Here is a 17958-nt window from a genome sequence, read left to right as displayed (position 1 = left end):
TCTTGCACCCAGACCTGTTTAATAAGTGATATCACGCAAGAGTGCTAGGGATTCACCATAGCTTCTAGCAGGTCTAACAGTCCCAGTCATGGGTCTCATATATAGGGCTTCAGTTTCCACTCGGCCCACTCCATGCCAATCATCTTGAGACGTATTCACTCGTGTGTAAAGCCCTGAATAGATGCAACTCTCATTCCGTGGGTTGGTTACTTGTGATTGCCCTTTTTCAGCAAGGCCCCAACTTCCTTGGGCAGTTAGGAGCTCTCTACTTATTTTTCCTTCAGCTTCGGTCACTGTCAAGGGTGGGTAGATAGGAGGTCCATTTCTGCTTCTCAACTGCCACTTGGAAGTCATTTGGATAAACGATCGCCCCTGTTAATGCACAGAACCCCCCTACTTACCTCTTATATTCAGCTCCAAGCAGCGGCTCAATAGTAGGTGACTGTACATCATGGGACCAAGCTTCTGCAGCCACATGTAGGGAATCCAGAGTGAGTAAAAGTTTTTTGTTAATTAGGCCTTTCTGGAGGAAGGGGGAATCTTGATGTCAGGTACATCTGCCTTAAGAGGCGCTGACTTTCCATCTAGTTCCTCTGGGCTTGTGGAACAGGCCTTGCCTGCTTGTCTGACAGAGTCAGGAGTCTTCTCGCTGACCAAACCAAACTAAGAAGGTACAGTTTTACTGTTATTTTCAGCCGGTGGGACTGCTGTGGTTACAGGTTTTAGGAAAAGTCTACATAGCTCTACCTCTAAGCTCTGATAATGGTTCTGTATAAGCTGCACCATCTTGTTTTCCCACGTGTTCAGGGCCTCCATTATTGGAACGATACTTGTATAGCTCCCCTTCAGACACGCTTACATGTAATTTAATTGTCTGCTTAGATGGTTCTCTTCTCTGGTGTGATAGGCAGTCTATGAAAGACTGTTATTCCCCAATGTACGGGGGGGGGGGGGGGTTGGAATCCTGTAGGAAGGCCGCCACCTAAGATCTCGACGGATCAGATTTGGGTCCCATAGGTCATAAGCTCTGTATTTTTAGTATAGATCAATGCTGCTTTTCTCTTTCTAATCAAAGATGAGATGGATGTCAGTGGATATGGAAGCATTACTGCTTAAATCGGCTGATTGTGCAGATCACTTTAGGAGCCACAGATATTGTGACCTTTCATGGCCGCTGGCTAGCCACACCCTCAATATTTTTATTTTTTATAATTTTGTTTATTTTTTTCTGTAATTTTAGACTTTGTTTATTTTTTGTAATTTTAGATAATTTTTTTGTAATTTAATCTTAGGTTTTATTTTTAAATTAATGTTAGGATTTTTTATTTTAATTGTGTTAGGTAAGGGGGCTTAGTAATTAAATTAGTTATTTGCATTGTGGGGGGTTGGCGGTTTAGGATTTAATAAGTTAATTAGGTTTATTGTGATGTGAGGGGTTGGCGGGTTAGTGGTTAATAGGTTAATTCGATTTATTGCGATATGGGGGATTGGCAGTTTAGGGGTTAATATTTATGTTATTTGCATTGTTTAATTTGCAAATTAGGTAATTACTTTTTATTTTGCGATGTGGGGGTTGGCGGTTTAGGTGCTTGTTAATATTTCTTGCGGGCGCTTAGATGGGTTTTTTTTGTTAATACTTTGTGTGAGCGGTTAGGTGTTTTTTGTGTGCGGGCGGTTATTTTTTTTTTATATACTTCGTGCGGGCTGTTAGGTTTTTTATTATTTTGTGCGGACGGTTCATGTTTTTTTTGTTATTTCCTGCAGGCGGTTGCGTGTTTTTCGTTAATATTTAGTGCGGGCGCTTATGTTTTTTTTTCTTAATGTTTCGTTTGGCTTACGCTGCATCCAGGTTGATTCTTTTGGCTGCGCGTGCAGCCAACATTCCTTTGGATGCGTGCGCAACTGACTACGGCGACGGACGCGTTACAAACACGATTATAGTATAGATAGGCTGCAAACGAGTGTATATAAAATTGTCTCTCAAATCCAAGTGTAATTATCTAAAAATTTCCACCATACATATCTTACTGTTTTTTTTTCTAAAAGGTGGTGGGTGAGGTTGTGACAAAATCGGAAAAATACTTAATACCCTAACGGAAAAACACATGCATGAAAATAGAGGCGATTGTAAGATGCTACAAGCAGCGCTATGATGCAGAATTTTATTTTTTAAATGCTTTGACTGCTCACTGCTAACTTCACCATTCACAACAAAGTTTTCCTTTCCAGCAAGCTCAATTATTTTCTATAGGAGACATCTCACCACTTGCAGGAACTGACTCTTTTTAAAGATAATTTCACAAAGGCAGCTACTGCAAGGGTAGGCGTGAAAAACTATGTTTAATCTGGTGAAGTTTAGATCATCAAGCCCTATGTGTTTAGCCTCTGAAAAGAGTTTTAACTCATAATAAAAGTCAGCTAGAAAAGCAGCACTACAATACTGGGACTTAGCTGAATATAGCTGGTGATCCAATGACAAGAGACTTATGTGTGTAACCACCAATCACCAGCTTATTTAGGTATGTTTTTTAACAAAGGATACTAAGTGAACATGATAAATTTGATAATAGAAAATTTTAATTTGTGCTAGTCAGAAATACATTAAACAAGCAGTCCCCTTTAATGAGTCGAAAAACAAACATACTCTACGCATGCCACTACAAATTTGTTGATCCATTTGTGTGGTTAAAACCATTCAACAAATGTATGGAGACTAGGCCGCTGCAGAGCGTGACACTGAGAGGAGAGTCACAAGCCGCCCAGCTGATAGGGTAAATTCAACACAGCCCCGTGAGGTGCAAATCAGGCGCGGCTGAGAGTAAGCCGCAAAATAGAGCAACATCCAAACAATGCAGCACTCGTGGGACATGTAAAATTAAAAAACTCCAAATTTTATTTCAGATCATTAAAAATGTGAGGCATATATATCAGGGAATTAACCCCTTACGCGTTTCGTGCCGCCACTGGGCACTTAGTCATAGGGATGAGTGTTGTGACCGGACATAGCCTATTTAAAGGCACAGTGTCCAATCACACAATCTAGGCAAAAAAGTTAAAACACAATGGAATATAAAAGCATGTTGTCTTTGAACATTCTAGTCTAACAATATGTAAACAAGTTGATGCAGCATATAAGAAAGAAAAGCACACAGCATATATATATACATAAATCTTTGGCTGAGGCCAAAAGACAGCTAAGTGACACTAGTACTTACAGAAAACTATTAAGAAATCCAACATGTGAATTTAAAAAGAAACTATTGAAATTGTTAGATCAAGGTGTGTCTCTGGGTATTTTGACTAGAAAGGAAATTAACATATTGGTTCCAAATTATCCATCTATACCAATTTTCCATTATCTGCCAAAGACCCATAAGAGCCTTATCTCTCCTCCAGGACGTCCTATCGTCTCCGGCATTGGCTCACTATTTGAGCCTTTGTCGGAGTGGATAGATTCAATATTACAACCCATAGTGGTTACACTCAATAGTTATTTGAGAGATTCCTCACATTTGATCAAAAATTTGCAGAATGTGAGGTGGAGTAGTGGATATCGTTGGATAGTGGCGGATGTGGCATCTTTGTATTCCTGTATACCACATTCTTTGGGTATCAGGGCTATAAGATACTTTCTAGACTTGGATACTTGTTTTTCTGAAGAAACCAAGATATTACTTTGTGATATTATTGAGTTTCTTTTGCAACACAATTTTTGCATGTTTGACAGTGAATTCTATCTCCAAGTTTGCAGCACCGCGATGGGTGCAAAATTTGCACCATCCTTTGCCAACCTATATGTAGGTTGGTGGGAGAACAATGTTATCTTTAGCGATGAAAATCCGTATATGGAGTCCACTGTCACATACATGCGATATATAGATGATTTGCTATTTATAGTTGATGAATCTGTTAATGAGAAGGAATTCATTGAATTTTTGAATAACAACAACTTAAATTTAAGGTTTATTGGTGAAATTAAATGTGACACAATTAACTTTCTTGATCTCACATTACAGGCAGCATAGTTACTGATACTTTCCGAAAACCAACTGCAGGTAATTCCATTTTACACGCCAGATCCTGTCATCCACCACACCTACTTAGGTCCATACCCAAGGCTCAATTCTTGAGACTCAGGAGAAACACAAACTCAGACGACCTTTTCAAAAAACAGGCATTAGCATTAAAAGAAAGGCTCAATGAAAGGGGTTATAGTGAGAAGCTCCTTGAAACCAGTATCCAACAGGTTAGTGGTAATACACAGCAAAGCTTAATATTCAAACCGAAGAAAAGCAATAGGGATTTCGCTGACTCTACTGTGGTATTCTCAACTGAGTTTTCTAATCAATTCAATCAGGTTTGTGGCATTTTAAAGAGAAATTTACACATTTTACAACAGGATGAGGTCTTATGTGAAATAGCAGATAAATGCAAGTTTGTTCCTAGAAAGGCACCAACCTTAGCTAACAAGTTATCACCCAGTTTAGTGTGCACAAAGAAAAAAGGAACAGATACATGGTTACATAAGAAAAGTACTTTCAGATGTGGTACGGGCCCTTGCTCAACATGTGACATTATAGGCAGAGGTGCCACTTTTACAAGTTCTGTCACTCATGAGAGTTTTAATGTTAATTTCTATGCAAATTGCAGGAGCCATTATGTTGTGTATCTCTTAGAGTGCAATCTGTGTCACATGCTATACACAGGTCAGACAAGCAGAGAATTAAGATCCCGCATGAGAGAACACTTCTATGATACAAAAACTTTTAATAAAAACTCAGCTGTTGCACGTCATCATTTTACTATACATATGACCAATACATTTAATATGACTGTAAAAATCATTGACAAAATAAATTTACCCATCAGAGGGGGTGACAGAAATAAGCTATTACTTAAACAGGAGATGTTTTGGATATATAAATTAAGAACCGTTACCCCTGATGGCCTTAATAAGGAATGGAATATGAGTTTATTCATAGGATAGGGTTGTGTAATTTGCCTTCATAATTCAGTAATATTAACAAATGCTTTGCCAATATCATTCATCAGTAGTTGATATACTCATACATTATTTCTGACTATGTTCAGCATATTATTCCATATTCTGTATGATCTTACTGCTAATTGAATGGTATGTCAATATTGAACAAAGTTATACTTATGCAAACGTACTAGGTCAGATCACATGTATGGTATAATATCTAAAATCATATTTCTAACTTGGGATTCAGATATTTTTGCTAATAATTAGTGTTCATATTTTTTATTATGCTTATATCTTAACATCCGTTAGCAATGCCTCTTTAAATGTCCTGCTTTCTATTAATAGAATTTGGTAACACATATTTTTACAGAGATTTATGTGTATATATATGCTGTGTGCTTTTCTTTCTTATATGCTACATCAACTTGTTTACATATTGTTAGACTAGAATGTTCAAAGACAACATGCTTTTATATTCCATTGTGTTTTAATTTTTTTGCCTAGATTGTGTGATTGGACACTGTGCCTTTAAATAGGCTATGTCCGGTCACAACACTCATCCCTATGACTAAGTGCCCAGTGGCGGCACGAAACGTGTAAGGGGTTAATTCCCTGATCTATGCCTCACATTTTTAATGATCTGAAATAACATTTTGAGTTTTTTCATTTTACGTGTCCCACGAGTGCTGCATTGTTTGGATGTTGGTTAAAACCATTCATTTTACTTTAAATCAGTGACTACGGAAGGACAGGTGTGGGAACAAATGCATACAATGTCAATTTCATAACTTTTTTATTTGATCTTTAGCAGGGAGTAAACCTAGGATACTTGTCGCGTGTGTTCAGAAGTATTTGTTGCCCCCACTAAGAACAGTTGAGTTATAAGCACCATAGTGGTAGGGTGAGCACTGGTCACAGGATACTCATGGTAAAACCTGCACATGCGCTGGTAACATGCACAACCTTAAAGGGACATGAAACCCAATTTTTTTTCTTTCAGGATTCAGATAGAGAATACCATTTTTAACAACTTTCTAATTTACTTCTATTATCCAATTTGTTTCTCTCTTGGAATCATGTGTCGAAGGAGCAGCAATGCACTACTGATTTCTAATTGAACACATGAGTGAGCCAATGACAAATGGTATATATATATGCAGCTACCAATCAGCAACTAGAACCTAGGTCCTTTGCTGCGCCTGAGCTTTCCTAGATAAATCTGTCAACAAAGGATAACAAGAGAAGGAAGCAAATTAAATAATAGAAGTATATTGCAAAGTTGTTTAAAATTGTATGCTCTGTCTAAATCATGAATTTTTTGGGGGGGTTTCATGTCCCTTTAAGTATCTATGCAAACTCAAAAGTGAAACAGGAGGTAGATTAAACCTCTATTATAATGTAAGGGTGCCACAATCCCAGCTCAGTCCATGAACCTTAATCCAGTGTTGCAAAGAAAAAGGCAGGCACACCCAAATCTTAATTAATCAATTTATTAGTTGCATAAGCAGCAGTAACAAGAGATCCATTTTGGGACTCCTGCCCATTCCTCATGCTCAACAAATACAACTGTAGACACACATCTTTAATAGTATATAGCCCCACTTCTATGACTTCATAAAGGTGCAAATACCAAACATATCCCAATAGAGGTAAACAAACCAAAACCAAAAATACTAAAAACAAACCACCATTATATAAATCAAAAATAAGTAAAAAAAAAAAAAAAAAAGCAGATAGCTTATTTTTCCAATTGAGGTCCTTAGGATACAAAGTATTCAATTTATGTATCCACATGGCCTCCTTTTTCAATAGAATGTTATCTCTATGAAAGTCCAAAGATTCTCAGGGACAGAATCCAAGACCATAAATCTTAGTTGATTAACATGATGGTCCTTCTCATGAAAATTTGAAGGAGCCAGTAAATGTGCCAATTTAGGGTTACCTTATAGTTGATTTATGTTAGCCTATGCATTCCTTTACTTATTGTGCAGTTCCCCCACATATAACAAGCCATCCTGGTATTTTAGCACATAGACCACATATTAAGACAAACATGTGATATACCCCCTGATAGGAAATTCCTTCCCCGAGTATGGATACCAAATTGTATCACCCCTAATAACACTATTGCAAGGTGAACAATTAAGGCAAGGAAATGTACCATTATGTTTTGGTTTAAGAACAGACTGTCTGTCCTGTAGTAATATTTGCTTAGCCCTAAATCTTAATTTTAGCCCTAATTTTATGTAAGCTTACACTCATAGCATTATAGTTAAAAAGATAAGCCAATTTACGTGTGCAGACCTGATTTTTTTTACACTACTGGTAAGATCAATGTTAGCCAATTATTCTCGAGAATACACTCTCTCAACAAATTTATCACTCATCTCCCTTTACCGAAGCTGTTAAAAAAGGTATCCAATACTATTCTCTATTCTCAAAAATTTAGATTTCTGTATACAGTACTTCTAAACACCCTTGGGACGAAACTTTGTCATAACCAAAGAGTATTTCTGTCTGTGGGCTTTTTTTTTTTTTTTTTTTTGTGTTTAAATAATTTTTATTGAGGTTAAATATGCAGTACAACAGAGAAAATATTGTACGAATGTCGTAAACATATGTAAAGAAAGAACATATCCATCATATTGCCACAATATATAGTCATATCTGTTACATCACATTTATGCAATATATGTTAAAAAGAAACCTCATATTTTCTGTATTTTCTTTGATACTATTCTATATAACAACATAAAAGAAATAAGCATGTAGCAATTTAAAGTATATATATAATATAAAGAATATAAACTTTTTAAGCTTTTTAAACTTTTGAAACCCAGAGTAATGTAATGGACGAACAGCAAATTGTGGCTTACAATATATAAGAACAAAAATGTCAAGCTAGAAGGTATCTGAGCCACCAGATTCTGTGTAGTTAAGGAGATGTTAATTTAAAGTGCGGTATGTTTCAAGGGAAACCGCGCAAGAATGCTCTGGCATAGTCACATAATGCCAGAGTTCTACAAATATGGGGGGGGGGATGGAGGGTAATCATGTATTGGTGGGAGGGGGGAGCTATATATAGCAGCAAAGGTATTAAGTTAGACACCATGGTCACCTAGCTGGCATATAGTGGTATGATAAGAACGCCATCTAGTTTTAATCTGTACATTGTACCCAGCAATATCAACTATAATTGAACATCTGCATGTCAAACTCCATATAGCTCCTATTTTGCTTTATTAATTGGAAGGAGGACTGTCCGCTACCTCTATGGGGAAGCCAATAAAAAAGTACCTTAGGGGGTGTAGGTCCATTATGGGATACATTATCTTTAAGTTAATCAGTAAACTATAGTGGAAAGATGCAGTCAATACCATATAAAGGCTTCGCTACTACACATTGGCAATAAAATTCAGACCTAGGGGCATGGGCCCTATGCCTCAGGACCGACTGTATACAGATAAGCGCCATTGGTTAATAGCTGCACCAATAAGTGTACCAGAGAGAACTAGCTAATTATCATATAGTCTGTAAAATATAAATTATCTCCATGGAGGGTTGCATATATTTAATTTGGATAGTTATAGTTCCACCCCAGACCTATGTTAGTCTGCAAATTCTTTGTGCTTGCTCACATATCAAAAAATGCTATAATGCTAATAGCTGAGACATATAGATTAGAGGTCCTGTAGGTACATCTATAGCAATAGCAACAAGCAAAGTACTATCTAAACTTAGTATGCGTTATTAATCGATATATAGCTAGATACATTTATTCTAGGTGCAAGACAGATGGACAGGGATATTAGGGCTTAAAAGAACATAATGAGAGCAGTTGTTCAACAATAAAAACTGATAATATGGCTTTGCTTACCCTCAGTGTGGCTTATTATAGTGTAAGTGGCTTAAGTAATATAAGGATATAAAGTTATATGAACAGTGCACTTATTAGTAACTAATCTAAGTAACTATCAAGTATTTCCAATACGTAGAGCAATATATAGACAGGTTATAATAGCTAGGCACTACTGCAAACTACAAACTTAGACCAGAAACTAGACTAGAGGCAGGAACACTGTGTGACAAAAGAGAGTGCCACAAGAATAAAACACGTATGTGGCAGTTAACATGCCCTATGTAAGTAACACAAGTGATATAGGTTTAATATGCTGAACCTCCAAGGGAAAACAGCACCCATTCAGAAACTAACAAAGCCTGAAATGTGAGGCAGAAGGTAATGGTAGGGAGTAGTACTCAATGTCCATTTGTAAATTCAAAATTAGGTTAGAGCAGCTCAGGAACCAATAGATATAACACAGGCTTAATAGCCAAGATGATCAGTATGAGCTGTAAATGTAATATCCATAATAACAGTCTTTAAGAGCTATTGGTATTGCAGCAGATCTTAGAGCTATATATTGAGAAATATTTACCTGGGTTATCTAATGTGTACAGTAAAACACATGTTGCCAAAGGGGATCTGTTTATACAAATTCAACCCAGTTTAAACAGGTCTGGGGTCAGCTGGGAGTAAACCTGAACAAATAAAATAGAGTAAGCTACAGGATCACGTATATCAGCTGCTTATACAGATCTGGAACTAATCCTTGACTCCCCTCTAGTGGAGATAGATGGTAACTGCCTTGGATCTCTGAATATATTATCATTTGTATGCAGATTGCGTATAAAAGATTTGGCCAGATATCTCGTGCAACCTTTAGGCAATGTCATGTTCTAATCAGATGAACCAGGTGAAACACATGGACCTCCACATAGCAGTAAATAAATGGCTTTGAAACATAACTCAGAAATAAATCAGTGAACATTGCCCACCTGAGTGTCAACTTGTACATATTGACGACTTTATACACAAATCTCTAAGTATATCAAACAGACTATCAATGTCATATGTTGGATCACTACAAGTAGTTAAGAAGAGTCTCTGTTATGAATAGACCGCACATATTACTCTATTTATAGACATACAGTGTGTTTGCAGTGTTGAACTAATTGATGCGATCATGTGCAACTAAGTAAGTTGTTATATCACACTGACATGTGAGGCTATACATGGTGTCCAATTGGACTAATAAAAAGGTATTGAAAACTAAATGGAATGTAAGAGAAACTCAATCACACTGCTTCATCAAATAAAGAAAGATAAACATATTCGAGCGGTAAATGTTCAGAGACATATGAGCGCTAAGCTATACTGTAGTGAATTGCAAGACATGAGTATTGTTGACTTTTCACACCAAACATAAAATAAAAGTAAAGTCTCAGAGTCCTTGCTCTTCAAACAGAATCGGTTGAAGGGACACAGATAAGATCGTTCTCCTCATTGTCCTCCTATGAAATAATCTGTCCCATTACCCCACACCAACCGTAGGCAGCAAGGAGAGAGAGAGCAGCAAAGACACTTCTACAGGCTGAGGCCCTTCCACTATGTTTAACCACCAAAATATTGCGGGAGCATGTCCTGTCTCAGCCAGGATAACATGGTCAGCAGAAATGGAGCCTGTATTCAGGTCAGTTCCCACCGCATTCTCAGAAGTCAGCTCACTGATCGATACTGAAGGGACCTTTAGATCTGCTCCGGTGCAACTCAGCCACATGTCACAATCAGTAAAGAGAATCGGTCCTATCTCCACACGATGCGGACCATCTATGGCTGACTGTCTCCCTTCCATATTCAAAGTGCTATACTCACAAGTCACTTCAGGTAAAAGTGAAGCAGGCAGAAACAAATCCTGCGCAGGAACAGCAGTCTCACTCTCACCAACTCTTATTTCAGCGCTGTCCACGATGTTTGGGGGCCTGAACCCAGCGAGGCCCAGGGTCTGGTAAAGCAGTGTCTCCATTCTGATAAAATGGTGATGCAAGACGTTGCGCAGTTCAGCTTCCCAGGTATCAATTGCGGCAGCAGATCTTAGAGTAGGAGGCATTATTGGCTGTCTTAAGGGCTTGAGAGTCACTGTATAGGATTATAGATCTCTGGAAAGACAGCAACCACGTGGCCCATCTGCAGCACGTAGATAGAGTAGATAAGCTTGAAATTAACTGCTAAGTTGCGGTATCTTGCTTCATGTAATTTCTTGAGGGTACTATAGGACAGATCTTATGACTTTTACATCAAAATTTTTGTAGTAAATCCCATATTAGGCATAATGAAGTCAGGAGCTCCACTAAAACATGACCAGTCACTTCGGCTTCAGGCTCCGCCCCTCCGTCTGTGGGCTTTTTAAATAGATCGATTTGAAAATTTTGAAAAAGCTATAGATTTATAATTTTAGTATTTAGTAGTATTCTCAATAGAAAGACCTCAATGGATTCAATGTCACCCCACCATAAAATAAACAAATCATCAATATATCTAAACCATGCAAAAGAATTGTCAAATTCCAAATCAGTGTATACAACCATCTCCTCCACTTCATCCATATATAAGCATGCATATGCAGGGGTGACATTAGAATCCATAGAGGCCCCTCATTGCTGCAAACAGAACTTGTCATCAAAGGAAAAGTAATTATGGGTTAAAACTAACTCCAATAATTCCATTTAAAGGAATCTGTGTCTCAGTGTATTTACTAGATTGTGCCAAAACAGAACAGACAATATTCAAACCATCCTGATGTGGGACAAAAGTACTGGACACATCCCATTTTGCCAGAAAAAAAAATCACTAGGTAAATAAGGCAGATTTTTTACCTCATATAGGAAATCCCCTGTATCATTCAAGTAAGATCTTCCCTCATAACCAAAGATGTTTCTCCAAAAATTTAGATGTGGGGCTAAAAATGGAATCAACTGAAGTCACTAAAGACCTTCCTGGAGGATCATAAAGAACCTTATGTACCTTTGGAAGAATAAAAAATGGGGTACCTCGGTCTGTCTGGCATAAGAAATTAAAATAATATATCTGTTATTAAACCTTGTTCTTAGGCTCTTAATAAAGTCTCTCTCACCCATACAATCAGATGGGGCAATGAGTCCTGCTCTAAATCTTTATAAACTTCATTATCACCAAGCTGTCTATAGACCTTATTCCTGTAAGCTGATGTATCCATCACAATGTTAGCCCCACCTTTATCTGCAGGCTTTATAGTGATGATAGGAATATTTTTTTAATTCATCCAAAGCAGACCTCTCAGCAGAATTAATAAGGGTATAAAACTCCCTATTAACCATGTGTATAAATGTATCCACTGCATGATTATAAACAGTTAATCAAAAGGAGCTTTTATAAAACAACCCAAAGTCCACTGAATACAAACCCCTAGAGTCATAATCAGTGTCCCCAATACCTTATTGTGAGAGATCTTGTGAGCAAAAGAGTGTTGTTGTTTTTTTTTTGGGGGGGGTAAATCTAATTTTTATTGATTTTTCAAGCATACAAACATTGGTGAACAAAATAGCATAATAGGATTAGATTCTATATTATGGCTTAAAGATGTTTCTAGAAAGTATGGCATCTACTGTAGCAACAAAGTATTGCCCTGTTAAGTCCCCCCACCCCCTTCTTTGTAAAGATTGTGGATAGGGGTAACCTAAAACCTCCGCAATCCCAGGCAGAGTTAGGTAGTCTCTGCCCTATCCTAAGCGTTAACTGTTTTGTTTCACTTTGGATAAAAATAGTTTTCATTTCTACTATTATAGACACAATATAACTTGTTAGATAACTTAAAAATGTTAGCAATATATATATATATATATATATATATATATATATATATATATATATATATATATATATAATAGTTTAACAATTTACCTAAGTTATATTTTTTGCCTTTAACATAGCTAAATTCATCCTCCCCGTCTAATTGTACTTATTTTATGCGTTGTTGAGGTCCAAGAGAGGTTTCTGACATCAGGGAGGATGAGTCACATATGATTAAACAACAAAATACATTAATATCCTTGGATAAATAAGTTACTTTGCATTATATATATTAAGGCCCAAGAGTGGCCTATACATCCTCTATTTTGCATTCTTGTTTGGAATGGGTCCAAGAGCGGTTCTGATGGTATTCCCTAAGCCTCACCCCTCATGCATATTTAAAAATTGTGGCTCAAGAGTGGTCATTAATAACTAACTGGGGTATGCTTATCTTCTATTTTTTTTGTCTATGTTAGGGGGCGCTTAGATAGAATATAGAAATCTAGGATAAATCAGAAAAAAATAGGTTTTAAGTATGTTTATTTCTTTTTCTTTAGTTCTGCATATGATCATACTGATGTTTTTTTGCTTAACACAGTTAATATGTCTGGTATGCTATAAAGATATAAAACTGCTGCAGAACAGGATGTTTCTGCACTTTTATATATGTGTAACTCTTCTGACATTGTGCAGACCCTGTAACTTGTACTCATGTCCTTAACTGGTGTATAATGTCTGTACTTATTTTGGTTAACCTCAATAAAAAATTTGGAGCAGTAGAGCTTTTTAAAGGTGTGCTGCTCTCTGGGATAAATGATGGATAAATAGTCTTTCCAATTGAAGGTACCAAAGCGTGGTGCTCAGTGTAAAGAGGTGTATGCGGATATTAACAAGATTTTCATATAAACATATAAGCAAATAAACATGAACATAAACATGTAAAAACATGAGAAAACATGAGACAACAGGTTTGTATTTAGTTGAATGCATCACTAGCCAACTAGGTTTGTTTATAAGGGTAGAGCAAATTTTGAGGTGTAGTGTACAGAAGTTATAAGAATTCCCAGCGGGTTTTACAGACGTGTCAGTTTAGTGGAAAAAGAGAGGGAAGGGGAGTTAGTGATAGGGATCTTGTGGATGGGTATTCCTACATCCTAGAGGGGTATGTTAGTGGGGTTTAATAGTGACTCACAATAAAACTTGACATCTAAAAACATGGGAAGGGTAGGGTCTCATTCGTATTTTGTAGCCATAGTTGTTGGGTAGGTAGTTGTGTAGATTTCCAAAATTGAGTCAGCAGCATTTTGGCACTGTTTAAGCTCATTTGGGTAAGGGTGGAGCTTATTTTGCACTTGCAATTTTGGGCTTCTGTTTAGTAAGGCCACATCTGGTGTCAGGATAAAGTCTGGTCCTATAAGTGTTTGAAGTGTTTGCTCTAAAGATTTCCAGAACAAGATAAATTTTAGGTAATTGCCATCACATGTGTAGCATGGTTCCAGTTAAGTTGCAGCCTCTCCAACATAGTGGGGAGGAAGACAGGTACATTTTAAGGAGTCTGACTGGTGTTCGGTACCAGTGAAGGAGTATCTTAAAATACATCTCCTCACAGTTCACACTTTATGGCATACTTTAACATTATTCCCACCCCAAACTCCCTAGCTTCGTCCATACCTAGCATAAGGAACTGGAACATGATATTAATACCAAAACATGGTGTAAAATCTCCTCCCATATTCAATAAATCCACTATAAATTCCTAAGTAGATGGTACCTGACTCCCAGCAGATTGATACGGATATACCCGCATCTGGAGGGACGCTGCTGGAGGTGTTGTGATGAGGAGGGTGTATTACTCCACATCTAGTGGCACTGTCCCAAGCTTACCAGGTTCTAGGAAGAAGTCTTCACTGACATGAGTAAAACACTAGGCATTGACATACAACCAGACCATCACCTTCTTCTATACCATAACCTCCCAAACCCCCTGGATAAGGCTAGGAAAGCTTTATTAATCACTATGTTAAATGCTGCAAAAGGAATAATCCCCAAATACTGGAAGAAGATCAATGTCCCTAACCTCCTAGAATGGAAGGAATCTGTTCCCTCATTATTACGCTTAGAGCGATACCATTATTACCAAACAGGTCAAATAGTCCAACACGAAGTCAAGCTACTACAATGGGAAAGTAAACCTTTGTAATTCTCCCTTATCATATAACTCACCTATAATCAGTGTCCCCCTATACAAACTAGGACTACTATGATATATTCCACTACTGTTTCAGAGGATTTTTTCCCCCTCCTCTTCTTCCCCCCTCCCCCTCCCTGCCCTTTCTGAAATTGCCTAACAAGCTCTTTTATATCTTGTTAATCAATCTCAGGACAAAACCTGTTCTTTATAAATGTACTATGCTGTATATATTACATTGTCTTCTAAAAATGAATGAAAATTGGATGCAACAACCTTGATAATCACCCCCTGCATTGGGATCCTTAATATCAACCCCATTCTCCACACTGAATTTTTTTGTATCAATAGAATCCTTCCCAACTGTTGCCTTACTGATGGACAAACAGTCTACATTTTATTTACAAAAAAGTCATTAATATTCTGCATGTCTTGTCATGTATCTAAGTTTCAATAAAACTTGCATTCTTCTTCTTCTTCATCATCAAAAAAAGACCTTTATTCTTTCATTACAGGGTCCATAGGAACAAACAGCTACAACATGTTGAGCCTACAATAGGCCCTTAGTCATGTATGTTATTATACAGATTGGTGCCTTTTATATCTTTTACCTGTTACAGATAAAATCAACCTGCAATACTATATTTCCATCTTGTGGTCAAAATTTAATATGACATGTATACCTTTTTTGCAGGAAACTCAAATAAAATATTGTTAAAAATGTATTTCTATACACACAACATAAAACTTACATGTGCAAAAAATATTAAAAGAGAAAATTATAGCACATATATGTCTTATCAATACACCAGGCCTAAATAAGCAAAGTCGAATCAAAGTCCCTGTTTAAACCTTTAGGGGTAAGTGATTCCAGCTCATCAATCCAGAACATTTCCCTAATTTTTAGCTTATTGTTTCTATCACCCTTTCTCCTCAGGTCAGGTATTCTTTCAATAACTTGTAATCTTAATTGACTGATGTTATGACCTGTTGAGAGGAAGTGAGAGGGAACTGGGGCCTCTTTTCATCTAATATTTGATTTATGCTTTGTTATAGTTTCTCTGATCTCCCTATATGTTTTTCCTATGTAAATTAACCCACAAGGGAAATTAATTTAATAGATTTAATAGATAACATATGTGGATCTACATATCAGGTACTCCTTTATTTGTAACTTTCTCCCCTTTGTTGTGTAATAGAAGAATTCCCCCTTAAACAAAGAACTACAGTTACTGCAGCTAAGGCACGGTAACATCCAGTTTTCCAGGCCCTATACAGGGAGTGCAGAATTATTAGGCAAATGAGTATTTTGACCACATCATCCTCTTTATGCATGTTGTCTTACTCCAAGCTGTATAGGCTCGAAAGCCTACTACCAATTAAGCATATTAGGGGATGTGCATCTCTGTAATGAGAAGGGGTGTGGTCTAATGACATCAACACCCTATATCAGGTGTGCATAATTATTAGGCAACTTCCTTTCCTTTGGCAAAATGGGTCAAAAGAAGGACTTGACAGGCTCAGAAAAGTAAAAAATAGTGAGATATCTTGCAGAGGGATGCAGCACTCTTAAAATTGCAAAGCTTCTGAAGCGTGATCATTGAACAATCAAGCGTTTCATTCAAAATAGTCAACAGGGTCGCAAGAAGCGTGTGGAAAAACCAAGGCGCAAAATAACTGCCCATGAACTGAGAAAAGTCAAGCGTTCAGCTGCCAAGATGCCACTTGCCACCAGTTTGGCCATATTTCAGAGCTGCAACATCACTGGAGTGCCCAAAAGCACAAGGTGTGCAATACTCAGAGACATGGCCAAGGTAAGAAAGGCTGAAAGACGACCACCACTGAACAAGACACACAAGCTGAAACGTCAAGACTGGGCCAAGAAATATCTCAAGACTGATTTTTCTAAGGTTTTATGGACTGATGAAATGAGAGTGAGTCTTGATGGGCCAGATGGATGGGCCAGTGGCTGGATTGGTAAAGGGCAGAGAGCTCCAGTCCGACTCAGACGCCAGCAAGGTGGAGGTGGAGTACTGGTTTGGGCTGGTATCATCAAAGATGAGCTTGTGGGGCCTTTTTCGGGTTGAGGATGGAGTCAAGCTCAACTCCCAGTCCTACTGCCAGTTTCTGGAAGACACCTTCTTCAAGCAGTGGTACAGGAAGAAGTCTGCATCCTTCAAGAAAAACATGATTTTCATGCAGGACCATGCTCCATCACACGTGTCCAAGTACTCCACAGCGTGGCTGGCAAGAAAGGGTATAAAAGAAGAAAATCTAATGACATGGCCTCCTTGTTCACCTGATCTGAACACCATTGAGAACCTGTGGTCCATCATCAAATGTGAGATTTACAAGGAGGGAAAACAGTACACCTCTCTGAACAGTGTCTGGGAGGCTGTGGTTGCTGCTGCACGCAATGTTGATGGTGAACAGATCAAAACACTGACAGACTCCATGGATGGCAGGCTTTTGAGTGTCCTTGCAAGGAAAGGTGGCTATATTGGTCACTGAATTGTTTTGTTTTGTTTTTGAATGTCAGAAATGTATATTTGTGAATGTTGAGATGTTATATTGGTTTCACTGGTAAAAATAAATAATTGAAATGGGTATATATTTGTTTTTTGTTAAGTTGCCTAATAATTATGCACAGTAATAGTCACCTGCACACACAGATATCCCCCTAAAATAGCTATAACTAAAAACAAACTAAAAACTACTTCCAAAACTATTCAGCTTTGATATTAATGAGTTTTTTGGGTTCATTGAGAACATGGTTGTTGTTCAATAATAAAATTAATCCTCAAAAATACAACTTGCCTAATAATTCTGCACTCCCTGTAGTTTGCTGAATTATGTTCTACCGATATCTACATGTACTAAAATATGCTATATACTGCCTAGCCCATCACTGATGCTAGTGGGATTGACCACAGGTCTTTAGTGGATATGCAGAATCACCTGCATTGATTGTAAACACAATTAAAACACATTTTAAAATAGTGTACAAACACAATACTATATAATTAAAGGAATTATGTACAAGGAACATATTTCTAGACAGCATGCATGTATTTTTATGTTGATTATTATGTTTTATAAAATTAAAAAAAAATAGAT

Source organism: Bombina bombina, chromosome 8 (genome assembly GCF_027579735.1).
Source record: "Bombina bombina isolate aBomBom1 chromosome 8, aBomBom1.pri, whole genome shotgun sequence".
Lineage (NCBI taxonomy): Eukaryota > Metazoa > Chordata > Amphibia > Anura > Bombinatoridae > Bombina > Bombina bombina.
This window is presented reverse-complemented; position numbering follows the sequence as displayed.